Genomic DNA, 20,395 nt, shown 5'->3' with positions numbered 1-20,395 from the left:
AGGGAATTGACCTTGCAGTGTGAACAATAGGTAATAATTACTAAGTATTCTTGTCTTCCTGTAGCTGTAGGAGGCACCAAGGAGATTTGTGCTGTCAGTGAAACTACCAGCCAAGGACTGGGGGCCTGCCTGGTTCAAGGAGTGAGTAAATAAATAAATGAGGGCATGCTTTCCTCCTACAGTGAGTGAATAAATGAGGGCTTACTATGTAGTTGTGTTTTGCGTCTGCCAAGGAGACGTCTTCAAGTTCAAGGCCTGTTTCAATTCTTGCACTGTTGTAACTCCACTGTACAAACTACTCTTGGTTTTTAGTTGAGGAATTCATATTCTCAGATGCATCAAGATTTCTAAGCAATATAGCTATAGCCTAAAATGATACAAAGTATTTGTGCAGTTAAAGAAACAAAACAGAATTGTCTTGGATGCAAGAGTGATTTATGTTCTTTTGCTTTTAAGTTCAGCTGAGATTTTTCTTTGATTCTTCCACTCAAGTACAGGCCTGGAAAGTTGAAAACATCCTCCTACCAGTACTTGTCCAGATAGTATCTGGTCCAGGATCTGTCGGTGTATATTTACTCTCATGACCTAGAAAAATAATTTTTCTCTTTAAATTTCAGGTGGTTAAACTTGGCATTTGCAAAGCTTATTATGTTGTCCCTGAATGCCAGTTTCGCATAAGCTTTGCTAGAGCAAATTCTTGGACTGGTGCACAAACACTTTCCTGGTGTCAAAGAATGGTTATATTCTACCAAATTCTCCCCTCCCCAAATGCTACTCATTTGTACGTATGGGGAAATAGGCTGGGATGTGTTATCACCAACCTGAATGTTGTGGAAACAAATGTTAAAGGTTACGGAGATCATTTCAAGCGCTGTATGCTCTGCTCTTGAAACCATACTATGTTCAACTATAGAAGCAAGGAGGAAGAAGAGAACAACAGCCCAATACTCTACCACCAGCAGTGTGTTTAGCAGGGGCAAAGTTACATGTCTTTGAAGGTACTTGCAGTTTTTTCTCTAGCCAAAATTCACTGTTCTGCTTTTTTCCCTCCCTTCATTAATCAAGAGCCCTTTGGCCTCAAAGGAATTGCCACACTCATTGGCAAAAGGCTTTTGGTTGTCTGTCAAAGCTAGTAGTAAGCTGTAATAAAAGGAAAAACCCTTTGTACTTCAATGACAAGCATGTATTTCTCAGGCCCTTCCTGTATACTCCCTCCCTCTGTGAAGTCTCTTCTGTTGCTAGCATGTAAGGGGAGAGGATAGCAGCATAGGGTAGTACTTGAAATCGATTCTCCTCCACGTATCCCTTCCTGCTAATGGGATGTTTTCAGGAGGCATGGATACCTGTTGGACCTGACAAGACTGATGACAGACAAGGTATTTTGATCTCATGCCATTCTTGCTGCCACTGAAATATTTACGAGGTTGATTCTCCTAGGCTTGTGCTGTACTGCAGTATTTAATAGCCCTTATGTCCCTACAGTTTAGTGAGCCTCCTTTACTAACTAATAGGAGGGGAAGGGAGGGATACTTCTGCTGCTTAGTCTTTCCATTTGTATTTCATGTGTAATTGGGTTTTGGCATGTAGCTAATGGACAAAACCTTCAGATAAAGTGGCAGACAGATAATGTTGATGTAATGCATGACGGCTGCTTTTGTCTATCATCATCCTGGAAATCTACTTTCTAAAGAAGATTATAGTTTCCTTTTGATGTTGCAGCCAGCTCCCTTAATGAAATATAATCAAAGGTTTGGTTTAGAAAAAGTAAAAGGCAAAGTAGCTGGGAATGAAGATAAGGGACAACTCAGTCTGGTGAGTTTTCTCCCTCCCATACTGTTCCTTGTCTCTGGAACAGTGAAACTTAATAAACCTAGTGGTATAGTAATCAAGCACACTTCTTTTTGGTGCATGACAGCTTTACCTGCTTAAGGCAGACTGCTGTGCATACATACATACACACACACAGATGATGGAGAGACTTAAAATTGTACACCATTCTTTGTTGGTTTGAGTGTTACAACTCATTTGACATGTCATCTTTAAAATACCTTGCAATAAATACACATTCAAATATCTTCCATTCAACTTTAAAACACTTGAGTTAAATCCTAATGTTCTTCACTGCCACTTTAGAACTATTAAATCAAGTGTATCAAAGCAATGTATTTTCTTACACTGTTAGTTTTTTTCAGTGATGAATCAATTTGTGCATACATCCAGCTACTTGCTCTTTAGCTCTTTCGATACACACTACTGGCATTATCTACAGCGTGTTTGAGTAACAATTTTTAGATAACAATCTGCACAAGTACAAATAGTTTGCCTTGTTCTCGTTCATTGGTTGCCCTCTACGTATTACAGAGGGACCTGGGATACCTGAGTGTTGGTAGTGGAGAGAGGGCAGGGCTTTGGGGGGGCAGGTGGCAGCTCTTTTTCCAAAAAAGTGAGATGACTATTCACTTTTTTCTCTGTGCAGTTTAGGACAAGTTTGTTTACAGCAGAGTAAACCTCCCTAGTTCATCTTCTGTGCTCGTCTCGACAGGAAAAAAGCATGGATAGATTATTTGTGTTGAGATATTGCAAGTCAAATGCTGCTTTGTATGAAGTTTGATTGTACCAGTCGCTGGTGGTCTTTTTAATTATTTTCTGAAAATGCACATGCTTCCTGAGAGCTGAATTGTCAAAGTCAGGTTGGACTGGAGTTTCAGCTTCGTAGTTTACTGGAGCCAGTTGCAGTTTATTGAAAGGTCTAGGCAAAAAGCATAAATCATTCTGTAATCTCACACTGACATATGGTATGTAAATACCATGATCCACCCAAAGGGTAGCCAGCATTATAAATGTACTTTCTAATCTCCTGCTGAAATGAGCACTCAGTATAATGCAGCTGTAATCTAATAGATATTAACAGCCTGAGAATGTACAGTAAGACCTTAATAATTCAGTAGTGTTCAATTGGCTCCATCTGACTTGTAATTAGCACGATAAGGGTTGTGCCTCTTGCAGTTGAGCAACTAACTGCATTAGTTTAGTATTACTAGAATTTTTGAAGTCTTGACTTCCCAACAGAAATAGACTACGACATTTAAAAATTTTTTTAAAAATTAAACATATTTTGAAGTTGATGTGCAATACAATGAATTTTCATGGGGGGGAAAAACCCCAGCATTTTTTTACAATTTCCATTCTAGATTCTCATATACGTAATAAATTCAGGTCATGCAGCACTCCTGGTATGGCCAAAAACTTTTGGATGTAGTTTTGGTTTACTCTGCCCGGATTCTCTTGTTGTTCCTCTTTTAGGCCAAAGTCATAAAAAATCATTAGAAGTTGTTGCAACGTTGCCCACAATAGGCATAAAAGGGACAGGCTTATTCCACAGGTCTTATGGGTTTACTTTGACACACAAGCTTACCCTGGAGCTCCTCCAGGTGCATGTGCCTTGCGGACCCATCCTTGTTGCCCAGGATAGAAACCACAGCCATCCTTTCCAGGACGAACAGCTGAGCTGGTGAAGCAAGCAAATAGAAGATAGCGAAGGTACAACCACGAGACTAGAGAGCAGGGATCCCACCCAAGCTGTGGAAAAGCAGGGGGTTTTTTATATGGCAGTTATGGAATAGAAATATTTTTGTCCCAGTACAGAGCTTACAAGCGAATAAGGGAATGATATTGATAACAAGACAAAATCTTGCATCTTTTGGAAAAAATGGGAGTTTGTGCAGATTAATGCACCCTTTTTTTTTTTTTTAAATTTAAGAAATAAAAGCTGGGCAGACTACTTCTCCCTCCCCCCTGCCCCAAGTACCCTTCTGAAATGCTAAGAGTCTTGAGCAGATTTTTTATACAACTAACTGATGCCTGGCCTGTGCACATAGTGGGTGCTGTGTGGTTCACGAGGCTTGCCCTGGTGGCAAGATGGGTGCAGGATCTATAAACTCCCTTAGTTTCTTTGCGGAGTGCGACATGCCAAATTCCTACAAATGATGTAAAATGTTGTTTGTGTTTTTTTTTTTTTTTGTTAAGGAGCTGCTGATGGACCTAAAAACTTGCTTACATGGCTCGAATGTATTAATCTCCATTTTGGTAGCAAAATCCGCCATGGAATAGCATACCTATTAGGAATCCCCCAGCAAGAAAAGAACCAGTGTGTGCACGTAAAAGTAAAGGTTCTACAAAACATTAAATTTTGCAGAGATCCAGGAGTTTCTAGAACGAGTTGCACAATATTAGTAGCGGGTCTTAGAGTAGAAACAAATGCAGGAACCAGTTAACTTAAACAGTATTTTATAATTCAGGACAACAGCGTGCTGTTCTGTGACTCAAAGCAGAATTTCTTTGCAGACTGATTCATTATATCAGTGGGTCTGATGGTCTGCTCGTTTGTCACAATTAAGTAATAATTTATTCTGCCTCCCGAGGAATGAAATTTGGCTGCTCTGTATAAAACACTGACTCACCAGTATTTGGAAAACAAAGTAGATGTGTTCTGTATTTTGTTGCCCATCAGAGTCGGTGAATTATGTTTTGGCCACTCCATGGCAACTACTTCACTGGAGTGTGAATTAATATTGCAGCTCCAGGAGTTTGATGTAAAAATTGGTTCTCACCAGGGATCTTAGTCAGACTATTGTTTTGAATAGTATCATGACACAGCTGCCTTAGGAATTCCTTGAATACATCCACAGTTCGATTTTTTTCTAAAACTAAGACCATTGCATCTTCCACTTAGTTGTAGAGCCACGAGTTAAAAACTCCTTATCCAATTCAGTCTACAAAAGAATGTATTTTCATGCTTTAGATAATTTCAGTCAATCTTGGAAAATGTAGCTATACAACATACAAAAGTGACAACTCCAACACTCACACACAATATGAGCTGTTGAGAATCACTGTTATATTTACCAACATTTCCATATCCCTGTCAGCCAGTTCTGCACAACTGTTGTCCTCATCATAGTCAGCAGCACCAACAGAGATTCCTCTCCTCTCCCCGACTCCTCCTCGGGGGTGATTCTTCTTCTCCAGTTTTACCCTTAGCATGGCTTCAGCAGGAAGCGTTCCTCATCCATCATCTTTGGGAAATGGGGGATGTTGCATCTTCCTTCCTCCGGCAGGAATAGTATTCAGGTTGCCAACCCAGCTACCTGAGCTAGTGCCAGTAGTGACTGTGTCCTACCACAGAATTGACAAGCTTTATTCCAAACCTCGGGTTGCTTACCTGTCTCCTGGTGTACGCTTCAAAGGCCCTCATATGTCAGAATTTGTCTTCCATCCTGGATGCACCCAGGAATGTTTTTAAAATTTGCCATTTGAATGCCTAGGTTACAGCTTTCTCTTGAAACTTTGCACATAAAACTTTAGTTACAAGTCTCAGAAGCTTTTGAGACCTGATGTATTAAAAAAACTCATCATGCTGTAGACTCAAGTGGCTTTGGTCTTAACAGGCAAGGGATGTAAAGCCCAGTAGGAAGGAGAGAGCCTAAGACGGAGGTGAAATGGTTCGTGTAGGGGCCTGCAGGGAGTCTGTGACAGACAGGGGAAAGCAGTACATCCAAATGCCGCAGCCATACAATTAAAATTGCAGGACCATCTGTAATCTACCTGCTCGTGCTAAATAATAATAATCCATTAAAAATATCCAAATCTTGGTTTTGAAGCTTATCGAACTTAACACACTGAAAAAGGAATCTTCTGGGGTGAAATCCATTCTGCTTTTGAAAACCGAGGAAGACCATACCAATAACGTTTATTTAACCAGGTGGTATTTCTGCTTACAGATTGGGCGAAGACTGAGGCCGCGATGTGAGCTTACCTTCCCTGGTTCACGCAGCGGGGTTACAGACTTAAATAAATCATGGAATGAAGATCAGGAAAGGCAAAGCTTGCAGGCACGGTCCTGGGGGCTGTCTGCCTGAGCTCCCTTTCCCTTGCCAAGCTGGTGCGAGCAAGTCCCTCTGCCTCACTAAGCCTGGCTTTGTGATGGTTCCTCCTTTCCTTTCTGGCATTGGAAGGGGAGTGCCCCTCGGCCTCAGGGCAAGGGGAGCAGTCCCACCCGTGTCAGCCTTGCGAGTGCATTTTTGAGTGCTGTTTGAGCCAATTTACTAGCAATGTTGCAGTTGACTATATACACAATAAAATGGAGTGCTGTCGTGCTGAAGATGGGGATCTAAGGAGACTAAGAGCTAGACAGGGGAGGGGAAAAGCTAATTATCAGCAAATCACTTGGAAACTTGTGCCCCTGCACTCCTGAGCCACCATCCTGAGCGGTGCTGCACTTCGGTAAATGAGACTGCAGTGACTGCTAGTCCTCAGGTTGCGTTCTCCTCCAGTTACTCCTAGGTCTGAGTGTAGGAGCATCTCCTGACAGTGGTGAAGTTTAAAGAAGAAAGTCAAAGGGTGAGAAAGCAGAAGATCTGACACGGGAGGGAGTCCAGGGTTGGATCTTTAAGGGTAAACATTTTTCTGCTGTTTTATTGGACATGCTCTCCAGTACATCTTACTTGTTGTAGACAGAAGGTAAAGTTTTCTTTAACCTTTCTGGAATTAGAAACGGAGGCGTAATTTGTGTCTGGATTTTTTTATGCACCCTTCTGTCATATGAGCTACGACCTACATCTTGGCACCGAAATAGGGAGACTTCAGGAAAGACGAGGTGGGGCAGGGAAGAAAGAAGAGCTTTGTTTGCTTCTGAGACACAGACCCCTGGAGCCAGGAGGGACCACGAGGGGCCTGGGGTGGGAGGAGGGTCTCTACCTTTGCTGGTCCAGACAGACACTTGCCTAAGCTCCTACCCTGAGACTTCACAGTCTCCCCGATGATCTGCTCCAGCGTTTCACCCTTAGAAAGTTTCTCCTACCATCCATTCAGATCCCTCCTGCTGCAATTTAAGCTTGCTGTTCGGTGGTCTGTTTGCTACGGACAGGAAGGACAGATTATTCCCTTTTTCTCTGCAGCAATATTTTGGGTATTTGCTACGTCCTGGTTGTTTTTTCCTCAGGCTGATCAATTCTCTGAAGCTCTGCTTGGAGGTCATTTTTAGAGATCTCCAAGGCTGTTTGTTTGGGGTTTTTTCTCTGTCACTGGGGAGTTGGGACCTGAAAATGGTCACAGTTCATTCACTGCTGTTTGCAGTGCTGAGTGGAAGGGATGGATGACATCGTGTATCTTGCATCAGGAAATCTAGTTACGGATTCTAGTATGATATTTCCCATCTTTCCAGTGGCATAGCTTTGCTGATTCATATTTCGGGCCATTTTGCATTTGCTCTATTGATTTTTTTTTTCCCCCCTTACATGTAGAAACCTGCCCACAGCCTTACTGCATTGCAGACTATTTTTCTCAGACCATTTCATAACCAATTTGTTAAAATCATTTTGAACTCTTATCCTGTTTTCTAATGTACTTACAGTTCCTCTCAGCTTTCCATCACCTGCACATTTACTAAGTACACTCTCTATCCCATCGCTGACTTCGACGAAAAATTTGAATTGTACAGAAGCAGGACCCGTTTGCTGAATACATTTTGCTGTTTTGATGGTGGACCACTTTTCAGGGTGTGATTTTTTTCCCCTGACCAATTCTGCACCTACCCCAAAGCAGTTTTAGCTAGACCACATTCCTTCATTTGCTTATGAAAACGTCCTTCAAGTCTGAACATGTCACCATTTCAGCTGATACCAGCAGCTTGCTAATGCTGTGAAGAAAACATCCTGATCTTCACCTTGTGGTTGCTGAGCCTTGTGCCAAACCAGTTTGCCTTGCTAAATAGGCAGGAAACGAACCAGTGAAAGATAGGTGAAGAGGTGCCTGCGGGTTCTGCAGGTTGACTCAGCCCAGCAAGGAGTCCAGGGAGCAGCGGAGGTGCCACCGGGGCGGGGATGACGCTCAACCACAACGCGTGACTTCACACTGAGCCAGCGTCAGGGCCTTGCCCAGGGCTTTGCTGCTTCCCATGGGGAGAAAGGTTGAGTTTGCCTGTTGGATAAAGAATTGGGAGGCAAATACAAACAATATTTTCATTAATTTCTAGCTAACGGTAACGTAATCGTAACTAATGATTAAGTCTAAGGTGATCTTAGGTAATCTTCTTTAATCAGATTTTTTTGTGCCACTTCTTTTGTGTGAGAACACCCTGAACATACTTGTTCAGTCAACCGCAATTCATTAATTAATATGGATGACAGCTCTGCGTACCGAATCACTGAAAAGCAATTCCAAAAAAGACATACATGTCTCACACGTGTTCTCTGTCACTCACCTTGGTACCAAGCTGCCTCCACAGCAGGATGGAAAGATGGGTTTTCTTCACGTCGGCCACCCGGCTCGCTCCGGGCTCTGGCCATCCCTGCGGGAGCCCAGTTCAGCTCTCATCCAGAGACAGGCGACGACAGTCGGATTCAGTCCCGGCGTTTTGCAACCCTTCTGTCTTCCCGTTTTCTCCTCTCAGACAAAATTGTGTCAACCTGGTAATCTTGGCACAGGTGGAGGCTTGATCCTGGAAGAGCAGCCTGCAAGCATCGGGACTGCACAGGAGACAAGAGGCAGAAAGTGACAGTGGCAGAGGGCACGTGCCCGAGCTGGCCCCGGGCTTTGCTGGGCTGGCAGTTTAGAAGAGAAAGAGGAATTTACCAATTCAGCACAGTCAGTAAGGGAGAAAATTAGACACAGCAAATAAAGAAACCTGCAAAGTTATTTTTGTAGTCATTCTTGAGGACAGAGCTGGAATTGAAAAGCCCCTTGGCTGTGACACCAGTCCTGCTTACGGACATGGTCTGTGCCCGGTAGCAGGCGAGTGGGAGATTTTATTGTAAGAAATCCTTACTGTAAGAAATCCAACTCATTCCCGTTATATATATATTTTTTAATAAAGAAAAGGAAAGGATTGAGAAGATTTGCCTCTTTCCTGTCGACTTATCCCCCCAGAAGTTTCCCAACACCCCACTTGCATTGAAGCTCACGCTAACCATTTCCCCTTAGATGCTGCCCTCTGCAAAGGCCTTTCGGATGGAGGCAGCTGGAGAGCTGAAGTTTGCCGGCAAGCTGAAAGCGAGCACCTTTGCCACCTGAGAGCCGCCGACCCGGTCCAGCACCAGGCGGCTCGCCGTTCGCCGGGAAACAAAGGGAGCCGTGTCTGAGCCGCGCTGAGGCTGCACTTGCCGGAAGAAACCTAACAATTCTTATTTACCAAATTGACAAAATCCTATCATTGCAATTAAGGGGATATGTAATTAACTGTGTCTTAATTACAGCAGCTGCCACTTCATCTGAATGCAGCAATTTGCAGAGAAACCGGGGAAGATGCTTTAAATTTGTGTGTGTAAACAGCGCGAGCACAAACAGTGCGGCGTGTGAGACTCGGGGTGCGATGCCCTGCCCCGGGGCACGGGGCGAAGGCTCAGGCTCACTGGCTGCTGGCCTGCCTGGCCGGGGTGGCCTCTGGAAACCCCTCAGGGAGGCAGAGAGCTTTTGAAAACCCCGCTATGAACCTCTCACCCAGGGGTTTTCAAGCATCTCGCTCCACCTCAGCTTGCCAAGCTGCAGGGGTGGACGTTGCCCAGTGCTGCAAAGACCTCCCGACACAGAAATGTTTTTAAAGAGCTTCTTACTCCTGACTCCAGGCCTCTCTAGGAGCATGAGCTCCCCATGCATGTGCTGAGATGTACTGGGCGACATTAATTTCGCTTGTGCGCTTTCATGGTTTCATCACTCCTGTCTGGCAGGAGCAAACCGTGCAAAGGGACAGCGCCGTGCAAAAGTGCCAGCCTGTTCCCTTTCTGTCCCCTCGCCGGCTGTGCTGCCGGGAGCAGGCTGACTCCCTCCAGCCGCTGCAGGTCCGCATGACGTTTTCAAAGCGCTTGCAGCCTTTGCTGCGGCAGCCTTCCCCAGCTTACGTGACTCATTTCCCGGGAGCCGCTGTGGGTTTCTGAGGCGGACGAGTTTTCCCTCCTGAGGTACCCGGAAGGTGGTGGTGTTTGCGGATCCACCTGGGTTTCGCCGCCTTTCCAGCCTGCCTCAGCAGTCGCCTGCTTTTGCTTCCTGCCTGTAACCAGGACTTGGTGACCGGTTGTGCTGGTTTAGGGCAGTGAGCTGTGACGGGATGGACATGGTTTTTCCATACCTGGAGAGAGAGCATGAGGTTCCCTGTTCTTCCAAGGCAAGAGCCATGGGTGCTTAGTGGGTAGGAAGAGGATGCTAGTCCACTGAGACCTTCCAGCTCAGCTCCCCGACAGCGACTCCTCCTGGAGATCCTGCTGAGGAGCCATGTTATCCCTCTGTGCCTCAGCCTACCCACTGGTAATGGGCTCAGAGAATTCGCTTGACCAGGGCACGCAGCATCTGTGCCTCGGGTACAGCTCACAAATACTGAGCCAAGCCCAGGACACGCTTATTGCTGAGCTGCAGCTTAGAGGGAGCCATGAGTGCCCCCACCACTGCTAATAAATGGGATTGATGCTACAAAGGCTAAGGACTGCACCTGCTGACGTTGGTAGACATCATTTGTGCTCCATAATTCAGCTGCATTGATTTGTCCTGCGTGTTTCACACGTGAGATAAAGCTGCTCTCTATCAAGCCAGCACAGGAAGGATATCATGCTCAGTACCGGCAGCGCTCCTCCAGTTTCCCAGCTGAAACCTAAACCATTTTGCAGTACCATGCAGCATCAAAAAAGACTGGCTTATTAATATGCACATCAAGAATTTGAAAAGATGGGATGACATCCCATCGCTATTTAAATGATGGCACAAGCTCCCGTGGACACTGGCGTCACCAGAATTTCATCAACCACCACTACTCAGCTGTCACAAGCTATCTTCACATCACACTGCGGGCCTCTGGATTGCAGTCAATGGCACTTTGAGGAAAAGAAAAACACAGTTAAAACTTGTTAAAACTTGTCCATATTAATCTCTTAAAAAACACTTAGTCCTGGTAGATTTACATGCTGAATGAGGCTTCATGGAAAACTTTTGAAGTATGTTTCTCTTTCAGTCTTCTTTGGGATGGAGCGCTACCCACATGGTGACATGGTATTTTTAATACCAGTTATATTTGAAGGAATACATGCGCTTTGTTTCATTGACCTTCGTGTCTTGCTGCCCACATACTTAAAGGTAAAATAATAGAATATTCTGACTCGGTTATTTCCGTGGCACTTCTCTGTGGTGTTACTGACTGTGCTTTGGGTATGGTCTTAGCAGGAGAAATTAAATAAAAAAATAGAAGAAAACAAAGAAGCCTTTCCATTTGTTTAAGCAAAAAGTGGAGCGTCTAGGCAGCAGTGATGTAATTTTCACAGCTGCCGAGCACTTCAGCTTTCACCGACGTCATTTGTGGGCTCCAGTATGGGTGCCAGGCATCTAGCTTTCGGTAACAGGATTTGGAAGTGCCACTCAAAGGTTCCCATTGCCGTCCAAGTGACCTTAGCAACACGCACAAAAGAAACGCAGAAAATATGAGACACCAGAAGAATGTTTTTTCTCCAAGTTCCGTGTTTGATAGGTGCAGGGTTTCGTCCCGCTCTACTGACACTACCGTCTTCATAAGACGCACGGAATGCTGTCAGCACAGTCACCGACTGAAGACCTCCCTTGACCCTGCCATAGGCTAAGGGAGTTATGTTTGCTCTCCCACTCGTAAACCAGAGAGACAAATCCGCGGTTGGTCACACTTAGGCAGTTTATATTCAAGCATCTGTTACACAGTTAAAAACGTTGGTTTTGACATCAAGGTGTTTGACAGCAGCGGATGCCCGACACCCAGGAGGTGCTGTGGCAACGCTGTCGGTCTGTGAAAGCCCTCGCTGCCCTACCCCCTTGTTTCAGCGTCCGAGATCCCTGGTTAGAGGGACTTGCTGGTTTTTGCTACTGCACCTCCCCTCTCACCCACACCATCCCTGTTACCCGAATGCCGGCCCCTTTCTGCAGGAGGCAGGCGGGGGCCCCGGCTCTGTCAAATCGCGGGGTGTGAACAAAGGACCGTGAGGAACTGGAATGAGATCACCAAATCCATTCGATTTATTCGGGATTTGAGCCTAGGTCTTCTGGGTGAAAGTGAGTGCCTTAACCCACTGTGGGAGTTAATTCCTTGCCTAGTCATTATTCAGGCATCATTAAAGTATGCATTGTGCTGGAGGTCAAATCAGATTACTCTAAAGAATCTGGAATGGGAAAAATGCTGAGGGTTTTCATCAGCCTAAGTGTTTGGTTATCTCAGTGTTTAGCTATTTATATTGTGCCTGTCACTGTGGCATGTCACCGTATAAACAAAGGGATGCTCTAAATCTCTTATTATTTTAATGCTATTAATGTTCTTCAGCCGGGGAAAAAAGAAAATCATTTTCCCCTGGAAGATAACAGAGTAAGTGGTTTAACACAAACAGCGGCTCTGGGAAAACTGCTCTTACAGGCTCACCCAGGCAGAACGGTCCCGCAGCTCTGCATCAGCCAGCACCAGCAGCTGCCCCGTTGCACCTGGAGATGTTGCTACCCTCTCCTCATGCCAGGGACAAGCCTCCGCTGCTGCAAGAAGGGCTACCCTGCCACAGCAAAAATGCGGAGGAGGAGGACAGCCTGGATCTATTTAACACTTAAAGAGAGACAGAGGAGCAGCACTGCGTGACTCTCAGCTCTCATGCATGAGCGTAACTTTGAGCAGAGCTCTCCTCTGCAGAGGTAAGCTGGGTGCCTTGTTCAAATCATATGCGCTGGCACCAGGGGGGAGAAGCAACACATGGGCTGGATCAAGGAGTATTCATTTCTTGGCGATTCACAAAGATACAACTTGTAATTGCAGATCCAGACATATGCTGCCCTTATCACAGAAAAGAAAAATGCTAGGATAATAGCTCCATGCTGGAGGGGGATCAACGAGGCAGAAGCAGGAGCAAACGAGGGGTGCAGGAAGTCAGCTCCCACCCCGGAGAAAGCTCTCTGGCTTTCTGGTTGTGGCAGCAAGAGGAGAGGAACTGAAAACTGGAAGCAACTTGAAAACCAGATCGAATTGGTCTGTAACTGTAAAGTAAGATGTGTCCCTTGGGGACACATGGTGGCTGGGGAGGAAGTCTAAATACTGAGACTATTTTAGTGCTGAGAGATGGTGCTCGGAGAGTCTTGGTGTCTGGCACACTTGTGTGAGGAAGAGAGAGGAAGGGCGAGAGCACCAACTGGCCGTATTGGAGACGACAGGCAAAAGGACCCTCCTAAGGCTGCAAGAAGCCTCCATAAATTTGAATCTGTGGGGTTTCCCGTAGCCTTGTTTCATGTGGAAATAAGGCCTAGACGATCGCTTTGTTAGCTCCCTCCAGATGACTCCCAAACTTTCTGACCAGCTTGATGAAGGTGATGTTCTCAAAGACGTTCAGTCCCTGCAGGTCAGTTCCTTTGTGCAAACAAGCACCTGAGAAGAAAACACAAACCAGGACCCACAGGAGCTCGGGTGCAGCATTACCCAGGCCATGAAGGAAAGGGGGTTTATGAGAAATGGAGAAACTGCTAAAGGGAGCACATTAGACAAGGGGTAACTCAGGAGCAGGACGCACAGTTGTAGGGATCCAGGCTTCATACATTCATCTGCTCAGCAGTTATCTATTCGTAATTCATTTCAAATGGAATCTGAAATTTCCGTGAGTTTCTCCATCCAGGGACTGAAACACGTCCGTGTACTTTGAAATCCACAAGGAGATGTGTGTCTTGAGCACAGGACTCAAAGCAAGCCCCATACTCGAGGAGTTTAGGGGACATCGGAGATGTACTGAGCTGCAGTGCCCAGTCAGCGTGGGAGAACAGGACCGAGAGGTGCACAAACCCGAAAGCAGGAGGATCTCCCTCCTGCCATCTTCACCACTTGTCATGTGTGAGGGGCTGAGACAGACTGGAAGTCCTCTCCAGGCACTTCCAGCCCCACTGGCTATGAATCCGATATAGAGCTGAAACAGCGTATATCCAAAATGTCTTTGTTCCTGGCCAGTAATGCAGGGAGCAGAGACCACTAAACACCACACAAGGATCCAAGCCATGTCATTCATGTTTCAACCTAGCACGCAGGGGGCTGGCTCTGAGCGTTAAAGGAGAGATACAAATTGCTGCCTCTGTTTCTAAATATCCTGGCTCAGGCCTTATCTTTGCCTTGCAGCAAGGGATCTTGGAAGCACAGCGTAAGATCAACTTCCCGAGGAGGAAATTACTTGGTGCCTGGAGTCCCAGTGGTGAAATATACTTCATGCCATGTCAGGGATGGTCCCGCTCTTGCATGCACCTGGATTTCACCCAAGGCAGATCTGTGCCCTCACCAGGAACAGGAACCATCTAGCAGCCATGTGCTTCTATACACTGAGGGGCAAAACTGGGGGCAGTCGCATATGGGAGTGCCAGAGGTTCAGGTACTGGGGCAGCCTGGAAAACTGTCCTTTGTGGCTGCTTTTGCCTTCTCCCCAGATGCACCTGGACCAGCTCCTTGTTGCCTACCCCTTCATTGACCTAGTGGCCTTATACCTCAAGTACAATGCTGGAGGATACCAGCGGGATACCAGCAGGAGTCTCCTAGTCTAGCAACTTCTTCCCTGCAGTATGGGATGGCATTCGGGGCTGACCTCCCACAGGTGCTGGGATGGGAGGCTTGTGAGCCAATGCATCTCTTTGGGGCAGGACCCCTAACATGCAGATACCTGCTGATCAGCATGGCTTTGTTTTTCCAGTAGCATGGGCTCATTTTACAAGGCGAACTAGGATGATTGCACTCCTACGGTGTTGCTCCTGCCTGCTTTGCCTGCCTGCTCCAGCCTGGCAGGTTGACAGGGTCCCTAATTTGGCAACAGTCAGCCTGTAGCGACTGCGGGAGGGCGGGAAGGGGAGATGCTGCCCCGTTCTGCCGTAGGGGTGAGGCTGCCTGAGAGGGACCTAAATGTGCTTGATGCTGGCTGGGTGTACCCGTGGGTATGTGAAAGCCAGCATGCCGCTGGCAGTCTGCCCTGCGCCATTGTTGGACCATTCGTTTTTGTTTTCCATGTTAAAGAAATATTACAGAAGAATTACACTGGGGATTGCTAATTTAACCTTTGATGGAGCCCACTTAACACCTCGGTGGAAGACTGTGATGCTTCCCTCTTGTTCTCCAGCGGTAGCAGTACCCAGTGATATCTTTTAAAAGACAACTGGGGCAGAAGTGATGCTTATGCTGTGAAATAGGTCAAACGTGATGTGACACCTTATCCGTTTAGCTGTGAACCCCGCCATTGCTACTCAGCCTCTGTATTGATTATCTGACGGTTTTAAAATGCTCCTGTCGCCTGTCGCCTCATATAATTGCATTAAGGAGGAAGCGCTGGCCCTATGTCCTTTCAGCTCAGAGGATCCAATTATTGTTTCTCATTTCTGTAGCCCAGGAAAAGAGAGAGGGCCATCTTAACGCACAGATGGCCTGTGCTTTACATCAGGAGCCATGGGGTTAGGGCCCGTCCCAGCAGAGAAAGCTCACTAGCCTTTCTTTTATTGAACTGTCTGCGAATGATGTGTAGTCAAAATCCCGGCCACCTGTGGCCATTAAAGATCCAGTGGTGCTTTTTGCAGGACTAACACTCACATCCTGAGCACATTTGAGGGGGGGGCTGCGGGTGGAAATACACTCCAGCTTCCTAAATCCTACTTCCTGACTAAATTGCAAGAAAGAGGCATTATCTCCTTCCTGCCCTGAGTTTTACCATAATGTTATTAAGCTGTAGGCAATCAAATAGTTACTGCATATTGCCCCACGGCTGGGAGCGTTTCCGTTGTGAATTCAGGAGATCCAAATGTGTTGTTTCAGTTTGTGAAGTGCCTGGGAACGGCACTTACTGCCTTGAGAAGAGCTTTTCAGTCCTGCAGGCATTTTTATGAGGCTGTAAAATGTCCCTGAGTCTGCTAAAGACTGAAATATTAGCAAAAAAAACCCCAAAATAAAATTGAATGCACTTTTAAGCTTCACCTTGAATCATTGGATTTGTATGAAAGATTAAAACATCCATGTAGGAGCTGAACTGCTGGGGAGGAGGCTCGGCTCTGACAACAGCAATGGTGCAGCCGTACGATGAGTAGGTGCTTCGTGGCGTAGGGTGGAAATGTCTGGAAGAGACACCAACCACACTCGGGCTTGTTCTTCCCCTAATTGCATGAGTTTTATTGAGGAATACACAAAATAAGCACTTAAAATTAGGCTCTGAGAGCTCTTGCTTAAATGAAGAGACTGTCAATATTTGCAGAGCGATGCTTGGGCTCACCCAGACGGTATCTGAGTACATCGCACTTGAATGACTGAATACATGGAGCACTCTCTTCCCTTTCTCTGCTTAATGAAAAACAAAATGGGGAGAGCCTGATTTTGCTTGTCAGATTCATTGTGTTCACGTTTTTTCCAGGTGCTCCCACACTTGGTCTTGACTTCTCAGCAACTACTTCAAATAGCAGTCTCAGCACAATGGCACGTACTGGCCTAAGACTGTATGAAACGCAAAACAAAAGGGGAAAAAACAAGACTTTTTCCCAAATGTTGTAGGTTTCTGCTTCTCTAATCTCCCTTTCTCTCTGGGTTGTTACATCAAATACCCAGAGCAGACATTGACTGGTTCCGGCAGCAGAGCGGCAGTGCATTGCCTGAAGGCTGAGTTGAATTGTAACACGGCGTGATCTTGCCAGGACGGCTAGGTAAAGCATCCCATACAACACCGATTCTTGCACTTTTATCACTAAGAAATCGTAATTTTGAAGCTGATGGGCATTACCATCCCAGGTGGCTTGCATCTCTTTGTGAATTTTTTATTTTACGTTGCTGGAATAGCAGGACACGAGAGCCTGGTCCGAGGCAATGTCATGCTTCCAAGGTAGGGCCAAACTCTGTTGGATCTGTAGTGCTGCAAACTCAAAGTATCCACAGTGAAGGCTTCTGCCCTCTAATCTTTCTGTGCTCAAAGCATTTCTTATCCATCCCTGACCTCTGATCCCCTTGGTATCTCTGGCTTTTGCAGGCAGTTAGCTGCCCTCCCTTGCAAAACCTTCCTGTCTCCGTCCCCCACATGACAGGGAGGCTGATTTCCACCGCAGGGAATAGAAAGTCTTGCACTCCCCAGCAAGCGCGGCTGCTTTCCTGCCCCATTGCATCCATCACCCTCAACGCACCTTGCTGGGTACCTCCGCTGGAAACAGCAAGAGCATGGGTGCAGTTCACATAACAGCACTTCCCACCACTTCCATTTAGATCTCCATTTAATAAAAGTCTCGTAAGCCTCCGAGTACTTTATAAAGCAGGCTGAATATTATTATCTTCCCCATACAGCTGGGAAAACTACAGCTCAGATGCTTGCTAAAAGTCGTGTCACATGAGGATCTCGTTTTCCATGTTCCTGAACCGATGTCCTGGCCATGGCACCATGATGCATCCACCGGTTCCCCCATTCCTTCACACAGCAGGTCCCCGAATGTGAAGAGATGTTCCCCACCCTGGGAGCGCTCGCTGGCCCATCCTTGAGGTCAGGGGGTACAATTTCCAACCCTGATTTCCTGGAACAAACCAGCCATAAAAGCAGAAGTATCTGACAAATTTGGTCTGGCACAGACTGTTCAGTGCAAATCTTAATGCAAATAAGAGAAATGTCAGTGCTAAAAGAAAAAGAGTATTTAGGAAAAAAAAGAAAAAATCTTGTGCTGTTTTGTGGCATTTGTGCATAAAATAATGAGACCAAATATATCACCATTGGATTTGAGCCAGATAAGTTCATAACGTCTAATCCAGCTGGTGGATCATGACTCCCTTCATTATTTAAAGCAATGCTGTGGGAAAAGACACACAGCAAAGCTAACAAGATGGTGCTTGAGCTGCCATACTCCTGGCAGCCGAACAAATGCAGCGTGCGTTTTCTCACACCAGCAGGGAGAGGAAAGGAAAACGTGGAGCTAACGAGGAGCCCAGCATCCCCTCACGACGCAGACTGAGCCTCACCCGCTGCCATCTCCCCTGCAGTCTGGCTCTGTTCGTCTCTAGTGACAGTGTTTCCCTGCTCCTCCTGACCACAGTCGTGGGGTTTGTAAGGCGGTGTGGTGCCCAGCCAGGAGAAGGTCCATCTGGCTCTCCAGCCTGTCCCTCCGATGCTGGGAGACAGACGGCAAGCACCTGCCTTGCAATGCTTCCCCTAAGCACGCTCCTCGGCAGCTCAGGGATGGAGCCAGAGGTGGTAACTTTGCACGGATCAGCCCTTCAGCCACTTATTTTCTTCTCCCAATTCACCCAGTCTCCCACGCAAACCTTTTGGGTCCTGGCATCGGTGTGGAGGTCATGTCTTGGTTGCATCCTCTTGCAATACCCTCAGCTGTCTTCTCCTCTCCTGGTATCCGCGCCCATCCCGCACTTCTGCCTCCTTGCTTGTGCCTCCTCCACAACCCAGTTGATGGGGCCTCCCAGTTTTTGGCACTGTTGATTTGGGGATGGTCTATAGGCCCAGCCACAAGCCTGTCCCTGCACACGGTCCCCCTGCCTGTCCCCTGCCGGCCCTGCGGGGCCCCCTCCCCTTGGGAGCTGGTGGGCATTGCCCCAGGACCGCCGGCACGTCCCCATCCCCAAAGAGCCTCCAGCAGCTTGCAGCTCCGGAAGGCATCACGCTGCCTTGTGTTTAAGATGATGTTTTTCAGGCCGTGAGCACTGTGGGTCCAGCACGGCTGCCACGGCAGGGAGGGCTGCCACAAGGGCTCTGCATAAGTCGGGCTGTATGGCTTGCCTCAGAGGTGGCCGTGTGTGCCTGTCTGCATCCTTCTGCATAATCGTGGGGAGATTGATCGGGGTGCAACGGCGCTGGCACGCACGAGTGCTTCTCCTCCTCCGTATTTAGGTCTTTCAGCTGTTCTTTGCCTGTTTTGGAACTGGCTTTCTGTGGAAAAAATAAAAGGACACCCTTGCTTCATTGCTCATGATATATAGCTGCTAGGACAAAGCATTTTTTATTTTTCTAGGTAAAATTAAAAAAGATATCCTGGTCATGACATTTGTTTTCCCTCTGAGGTTCTTTTTCCAGGAATGTTGGTTCTCATCTCAGAGAGCTCGTCGGGCACCTCAGAGAGCTTGGCACTTGTCAGCGTGGTCCTTAATTGATGCATCAATAGGGCTGTCGCGTCTCTCAAGCATCCCCCAAATATATGAGATACACAGATATAAACAAAAGCTCGAGGCACAACCAAAAGTACAAAAATATGATTAACTTCCTTGCAAATCAGTTTTCACCTGCTTTTTTCCTCCTCTGTCTCAATTTGACAAGCTCCTCTGTCATCCATCCAGGCTTCCAAGAAAAAAAGCAGGGCAAGACAAACATTACCTTCTACGGTGGGAAAACAAATTGACCCCTCTTTGTATTGTAGGTGAATTTTTCCAGTTCTCCTTCACACAAAACAAAGAACACAACGTTATCCACGTATTCGTACATCAGCATCTGCGTCCTGGAGCTCAAACAAGAGGAGACAAAGAGCAGGAAACAGAAATAGCTTTATTGAAGTGCTGGGTGTTTCAGCAGACGGGTGGAGAATGAGCAAGGACAAGAGAGGTGAAAGAGCCCATAAACACCCAGAAATAGGTTTGGTGCCTTCCCCGTGTGCTCAACAGCTGCCTGGGGATGGTTTCCTTGGAGGGCAAACACTGACTGCCCGCAGGCTCAGGAGGCAATCATTCTGGGCAGTGATTTTGGGTGCAGGGCACAGAGGCCAGGTCTGGACTGGGGGGAGAGCAGGAGGGGCAGCGGGGCGGTGGTGCCTGCTCAGAGGAAGCCAAGCGTCTGGCTGGGCACTGGCCCGGCACTGCGGCTGCTGCTGGCCCTGCAGCTCCGCTGGCTGTTTTGCCAGGGCAATTTGGGGGGCCCAGCAGGCTGCCGCTTTCCTCAGGCTCCCAAATCTCAAAACGCAGACACTTTGAGGTCCCCCAAGATAACCACCAAACCCCCCCGTTCGCTCGGGGGGAAAATGCGTCTCACAGGTGCCGTCCAGAGGTGAGTGGGTGCCCAAACACTGCCGCTGACCCCTGTGCAAGGCAGGGAACCCGCACAAAGAGCACCAGCACATTTCCCACCCAACAGGCCTTGTTTAAAAGCCCTTTCCTGGGAAAAGGGTGAGCTCAGTAAATGCCTGCTTGCTGAGCCAAGAAGCAACACCTCTCCCGGCAGCACCCTCCCTTGCTGCCGCCTGCATGTGCCGCTTCCCTCTCTGCTTCCAGCCAGCACAGAAAACTGCCTCTTTCTTTCCTTGTTACCATGTCCTCCCTCCGTCTTCTCATTTCCAGGGCAAACAAGCACAATGCCATCGACCGTTCCTGAAAAGCCATGTTTTCGGTAAGGCTGGCCTTTCCGGTGGTTCGGCAGCGGCCGCTCGCTGGTGGAGGCTCAGCGTGAAG

The sequence above is a fragment of the Ciconia boyciana genome, chromosome 3 (genome assembly GCF_034638445.1).
Source record: "Ciconia boyciana chromosome 3, ASM3463844v1, whole genome shotgun sequence".
In the NCBI taxonomy this organism is placed as follows: Eukaryota; Metazoa; Chordata; class Aves; order Ciconiiformes; family Ciconiidae; genus Ciconia; species Ciconia boyciana.
The sequence above is the reverse complement of the archived record's forward strand: the minus strand, read 5'-3'. Positions refer to the sequence as shown.